Here is a 7,181-nt window from a genome sequence, read left to right on the forward strand (position 1 = left end):
ACTTCCTCAAGACACAGCTCCAGGGCTTGCCCTGGTGTTCTTTGCAGCTGAGGCTTCTGGCTGTCGCCACCTCAGCCACCATTCCTCTTCTTGACCAGTGTGATTGAGGGGTTCAGCACCTCTTCTTCCTCAGCGTGCTGCTGCTGCTGAGCCCAGCACAGTGCCCACCATTCAGATAAAGTGCCCAGTAGCAGCTGTGGCCAGAGCAGGCAGGACATTGTTTTGAAGACAACATATGTCTCCACGTCGGATGTGGCCGACACAACCCAGCCTACACCTTCTACGCCCAGCTCTAAGCGGTGCCGCTCTGTAAGGTTGGATGCTCTCAGCTTTTCCTTTCTAAAGCAGGAAGAAGCCTTAGGAGCCGACTGGGCAATGCAAGCTGCAGCCATCCGGCACTACCCCTCACAGCAGACCCGACTGGGGAGACGTGAATGTGAGCCCGAGGTCCCGGGAGAAAGCCGCACCAGCATTGAAGAGGCTATGAGACTCGCTGGCATGATTGGGGAGAGTTGCGGTTGTAGATACAGAGCCAAACTGCTCTGGACTCTCCTTAGTCTTTTTGCTTGCTTGTTTTAATTAATTAATTAACTGATTAATATATTTATTTTAGTTTTTCAAGAACAAAGTTTCTCTGTGTAACTGTCCTGGAACTCACTCTGTAGATCAGGCTGGCCTTGAACTCAGAGATCTGCCTGCCTTGACTTCCTGTGAACACCACTGCCTGGCCACTATCTTCCGTATTAATAGCCACATTTTCCCCACTTCTGTGTCTGACCTAGCATCCTATCAAAACTTGAGGAATGTATTCTAAGTAGATTGCTGGCTTCCATCAACCCAAAACTTAAGGATATCACTAGATAGCATCTAAATCCCATAGCAGTCTAGAGAGATGACTCTATAAGCAGGGGTGCTTATTTCAGACACAAAATGATTTAAGTTCAATCTCCAGAAGGCATGTACAAAGTTGAGTGTAGTTACACATGTGCCTGTAACCCTCCACGTTGGGGGCAGAGACAGGAGGATCATGGGACTGGCTGACCCCAGCCTAGCCCCAGATTTAGTGAGAGACAGTGTCTTTCAGGAATAAGGTGAAGTGTGATGGTGGAGGTCACCCAACAGTGTCTTTCTTTGTCCTCTGCAGGTACAGGGGCAGAAGGGCACACCCATATGCATATACCACACGCTCCACACAGGCAATAGTGAAATGGCAAGAACTAAACCCCTGTGTTGCTGTGACCAACCCCCCAATGTTCCCACTGCTGTGTGGTCAGTGCCTCCATTTCTGACTTGGTTTTGTAACAAAAGCTTATGAAACTGCTTCCCACTGGACAAGCTGAATCCATGTCCCCGAGCCACTTCTATTCATGACCCACGACACGGATGACTCATGTTCTGCCTGTCAGCAATTCCAAAAGCCATTTTGAAAGCAGTGTTGACATCCAGAACATAAATGTGCCCCGAGCTAGGATTCCCTTATTGTGTAGCGGCAGAAGGTTTTGATCTGTCTTCCATGTTAAAACTTGTCAGGAAAGGGCAACCCACCCAAGGTCGTGTCATTATGTTCCCCCACTGTTAAAGGCGTGACTGTCCTTACTCACGGTCACCCACTCTGTCAGAATCCTTTGATGCGGAGTCAGTGTGGTGGAGGGTGGCATTCAGCGGACCCTGAGAGCGGGGGTCAGGAAAACACTGGGACCTCGCGGGGCCCTTGGGGCAGATGTGAGGCCTCTTTCCAGTATGACATTTCAGAGGAGGATTCCCAGGCTTGCAACCCAGGCGGCAAACAGGCGACTGCGCTGTTCTGACCTTTATTTCACTGGGTGGCTTCCTTTTCCTCCAGACAGTCACCGTAGTTGCCAGCTGGGATCGGACAAGGCAGATGTTTGTGGTCTGTGCAGGGGAAGGAGCTAGTTTCGTATGGTTGGACTGCTTAGAATGGAGATGAGGAAGTTAAAGAGACTAGTTCTCTCTCCGGCTGGGCCAGTGTGCTCCTGTCAGATGTGACTTTCAGAGCCTCCAGGAGGTTTGCGGTGTGTGTGTGTGTGCGTGTGTGTGTGCGCGCGCGCACGCGCACGCATCTGTGTCGGTGGTGTTATCTTTAACCTCCTTATACATGTGAGAGGAACTTTCAGAAGATAACACAGCCACAGCTCAGCTCACATAGATTCACTGTCAGCAGGAGGTTCCTCTACTTGCTAGGACTAAAATTAGAGTCAGTAGTGACCAAGACCAAAAGAAGGAAGGCCAAGGAAGCCAGGAAAGGAGTGGGAATGTTTTCAAATATTGTAAACAGTTACTCTACCATTTACAGAATAGAATCAGCCAGGGACACATCCCCGGGGCAGCTTCCTCCATCGGCCAGAGTGGAAAGCAAGCCAACGCTGCGTGTGCTTCCGCCTTGGTTTTTGTGCTCCCAGCGGGTGCTAAGGTGCCCTGCTCCTACTGGGTTCGCAGTGACTGCAATCTTAAACTCATATTCTTGGCCTCAGATGTCATTCCTCGTCCCAACAGCACAGCCACCTGCCCTTGCTGCTGGCACCAGGAAGCCAAGCAGGGTGGGTAGGCTGACCACTGCGGCTGCTCCTGGGGAACAAGTTCGCTGACACAGTGGGCTCCGCTTTAGTGCCTGTGAAATGAGACTGGTGACACCAATGACCTCAGAGCAAACCCAGGAAAACTAAATGCATTGACGTGAAAGACTCCATTGGATGAGTCCGTGGCACTGTGCATGCCTAAGACATGCAAGGGGCTCTCATTAGGCACGTTTCTGAAGTACGTATGTGTCTAGTAGCAAAAATAAAAGTAAACCTGGAAGCAAGGTGGCCAGAAGATAGGATTGTTCTAGAGGGAAGGAATGCACACTGGCCAGGAGTTCACACACTTACCCGTTTGCACACTGGCCAGGAGTTCACACACTTACCCATTTGCACACTGGCCAGGAGTTCACACACTTACCCATTTGCACACTGGCCAGGAGTTCACACACTTACCCATTTGCACACTGGCCAGGAGGGCCCGACGCTGCCTTGTTCACACGCTTACCCATTTGCACACTGGCCGAGAGGGCCCGACGCTGCCTGGTTCACACATTTACCCATGTGTTTACTTCGCTTAGCACGTCGGGGCTGTTGCACACTGAAATGTTAAGAGCCCTCTTTAGTTGGTTATGATTATTTCTAATTAGTTCTCCAAACTTGGGTCAGGCCCAAGGCTCTAGCTGGCCAAAGGCCCAAGACGTATTTCCACAGAACAGCTGCAAAGAACACATCCTTGGGCTGCCGTGTCAGGTCCGTGTGTGTGTGTGTGTGTGTGTGTGTGTGTGTGTGTGTGTGCGTGTGTGGGTGTTGATGTGTGTGTGTGGGTATGTGTGTGTGCATGTTATGTATATGTGTGTGCACGTATATATGTGCATGTGTACCCTGTTTGAAAACTGGAAGATCCATGAAATCTCAGGTTCACAGAACAGATGACTAAGGAGATGATCACTCACAGAACAATACAGAGAAGACTTTCATCAGAGATCAGTTCTCTCTTGGAGGCACTTAAGCTTAGGAGCCTACATCTGTATTTAGACAGCACACGAGCGACTTTCCCTTCCCTGCACCCTTCACCTACTGGAGGGAGGGAGTGAATCCCTCTCTCAAGAGAGCACTGCTCACACCACCTGATCTTTGCCCTTTGACCTCCCTATCCACACGAAGAAGCAGCTGTCTGAGGAAATATAAAATCTCAACCTTGGAGTTTCAGTTTAATTTGCTATATTTTAAAACTGTAACAGACCATGTGGTAAGCAGATTGTCATCTTGTATAGCTATCGACCCTCCCTCCATCTACCGCTTCTTTTATAGGTCCTTTTAGAATTCAGTTGTGTCAGCAGAGGGGTAGGGATGGGGAGAGGGTGAACAGAATAAGGGGCTGGTCAGGACTGTTCATCGTTTCTTCTTCCTCTTCCTTTAGTCTCTCTCTCTTTTCTCTCTCTGGTTGGGTTTGTTGTTTTGTTTTGTTTTGTCTTGTTTATTTTTATTTGTCATGGCTTTTGAGACAGGGTTTCTCTTTGTAGCCCTGACTGTCCTGGAACTCATTCTATATGCTAGGCTGGCCCCGAACTGAGAGAGATCTGCCTGCTTCTGCCTCCTGAATACTGGGATTAAAGGCGTGCACACAATACCCAGCTTACTGTTTTAGTTTGGAGACAGAGTCCCAAGTACACCAGGCTGACCTTGAGCTGGCTCTGTGGTGGAAGATGACCTTGAACATTCAATGCCCCTGCCTCTCTCTCCTGAGCCTTGGGATTATAGGTGTACACTGCCATGCCCAGTTTATGCGGTGCTAGGAGTCGAACCCAGGTCTTCCTGCATTCTGGGCAAATGCTCTACCAACTCAGCTCCAACCCCAGTTCATTCATTTCTTATCTATGTATTATCTATGTATATATTGCATGTGTTTGAGTTCCTGGGCGCATCGCACGTATGTGCATGTGGAGGGCGCCCTCCTCAGCTGCTCTCATAAAGCATGAAATCTGTGAGGTCATAGTCATCAGTTCCTCGAGACAGTGTAAGTTCAGGAAAGATGAGCAGAAATGACTGGATCCCTGCCCTGTCCAGGCATTCCCCCACACCCAACCTCTGCTACGCTACACCCCCAGCCCAAACGTAGAAAATTCCCAACAGCCAAGCTTGCCTGCAAGATCATGCCTCTGATAACTTTAAAGGAAACAGGATGTGAGGCAGAGCTGAGCCCAAACGCTGCAGTTGTTGAGAAGAAGAAACACAAGTGGCGGTAAACCTGAGATGATGATCGTGCCCCTGACTGCTCAGAAAGGGAGGCAGGGGGACACGTTGGGGTCACAGAGACTGTCCTCGGCTTGAGTGGGCACACTTGCCGTTCTAGGCTGGTGTCCAACTCTGCAAGGACATAAAACGCTTTGCTTTGCCCGCTGTGAGTCTCCAGTGCTTGTATTGTGAACCGATGGTCGCATCGTCTTCCCACTGTTTTGAAGTCACATTTTTCTGTAGCGTGGCGTGTGTCTGCGCATGTGGGCAGCAGCGAGCGTGTGGAGGTCTAACAACAGCTTTCGGCTTCTCTTCCTCCACCGTGTGGGTCCCAGAGGTTGAACTTGAGAATTTAAGGTCCTCACACTTGCAAGGCAAGCACTCTGCCAACTAAAGAAATGTTTATTGAACTACTGCATAGAAACCAGGAAGGCAGATCAGCAAGATTTTTCAGCAGGTAAAGACACTTGCTGCTAAGCATAGAGACCTGAGTTCAAACTCTCGAGTTTACATGGTGATAAGAAGAACTGACTCCCCGCCATGAATTATAGTCTTACCTCCATACATGCATACATACATACCTACAGACAGGCAGACAGACCACACACACACACACACACACACACACACACACTCCCCTACTTCTCTAAATGAATGAAGCAATTTTTAAAATCCGGGCCGGAGTCAGGTGGCCTTCCCTGTTCTGTTCAGTTCTCACCCATCCTCTGTTCACCAACTTCTCTTAAGGCAGACACTGAGACGTCAGAGTTTAACAATGAGTGAGAACACAAAGCAAGACCACAGGACAAGTCCCTACGTCCACAGACCTGGACGCTGGGACCCAAACTTCAAATCAGTTTCAACCTCTCCACGATTTTCCCCCGTCCTCCTGCCAGCTCCTTCCTCTCGCCCACACGCTGGCACTGAAGTTCACAGCTTGTACTCGTTCTGTCTTCTTATGTAGCTTTCCTAGGGCGCTGGTGGCTTTTCTCCTGATTTCAACAGCGACACATGTTCATAGTTAGACAAAAGTCAAATATTACAGAAATGCGTGTCTTCCCACCCCTCAGAACTCTCCATAGATTTCCCTTTAATCCAGTCCCAAAGGCAAAGTCCCTCACTGGCCTGACCCCTGGCCCCTCTCCCATACCCCTCCTTTCTATGCTGCTTCGTCCACGCTCCCGCATGCCTGTGCTCGGGACCTTTCCCTAGCTGGTCCCCCTCTCGGGAGGACTCCTGGATATTGCATGGCTCCTGTCCTAGTCAGCCTAGGTTGCCATAGCAAATGCCATAGACTGTGTGACCTAAATGACAGGAATTTGTTTTCTCAGTATTCTGGAAGCTGGGAAGTCTGAGTTCAGTGTTCTGGCAAGTGTGACTTCTGGTAAGGGCCGTTGTCCTGGCTTGCAGCCAGCCTTTCCGCTCCGTCCCAATGTGTCCTTTTCTAACCGTGTGCTTTGGAGTGAGAGGGTGAAAGAATGCTATAATATCTTCTGTAATATCTTTAAATATTTATTTTATATGTATGGGTGTTTTCTCTGCATACCACATGTGTGCCTGCCAGAAGAGGGTGTCCACGTTCCTGGAACTGGAGTTACAGATGTTTGTGAGCCACCATGTGGGTGCTGGGAACAGAACTGGGGTCCTCTGCAAGAACAGCAAGTGCTCTTAACCCCGATCCAGCTCTCCAGCCCCATGGGTTTTCTTTTAAGTACGCTAATCCCCACAGGTCAATTCCTTTTCCTTATCACCATATTCAATCGTAATTACTTCCTTAGAGGCCCCACCTTCCAATGAGCAATGGTGGGGTTTAGGGCTTCATAATATCTCTCTGTGACAGTTTTCTTCAGTTTAAATAGCACCTTAGCCAGCTGAGCCTGGTGGCCCAGGCCTCTAGCCTCGTGCTCTGGGGGTAGAGGCAGGAAGATAAAGAACCTCAGGTCATCCTCCACTGCATAGCTTGGTCTGGTCTCATGGAACTCTGCCTCAAACGAAAAGAGCATTTTCTCAAAGAGGCTTTCGCTTCTCCGATCCTCTTCTTAACACAGACATTTTCCACAATGCTCTGGGCCGGCTGGTGTTGTGAGATATTTGTACACTCTATGAAGATATATCGCTGTGGTTGGTTTAATAAGGAGCTGAGGAGCCAATAGCTAGGCAGAAGGTATAGGTGATACTTCCTGGCAGAGAGAGGAGGTAGGAGGAGAGAATCAGGGCACAGAGGGGACACCAACAAGACACAGAGGAAGCTGGGCATACAGAATGAAAGGAAAAAAGCCCATGGTAAAATATAGGTTAGTAGAAATGGGTTAATTTAAGTTATGAGAACCAGTTAGGAACAAGCCTAAGCTATAGACCAAGCTTTTATAATTAGTAAGAAATCTCTGCATCAATATTCAGGGGCTG

This window comes from Microtus ochrogaster, linkage group LG1 (genome assembly GCF_000317375.1).
Source record: "Microtus ochrogaster isolate Prairie Vole_2 linkage group LG1, MicOch1.0, whole genome shotgun sequence".
Classification (NCBI taxonomy): domain Eukaryota; kingdom Metazoa; phylum Chordata; class Mammalia; order Rodentia; family Cricetidae; genus Microtus; species Microtus ochrogaster.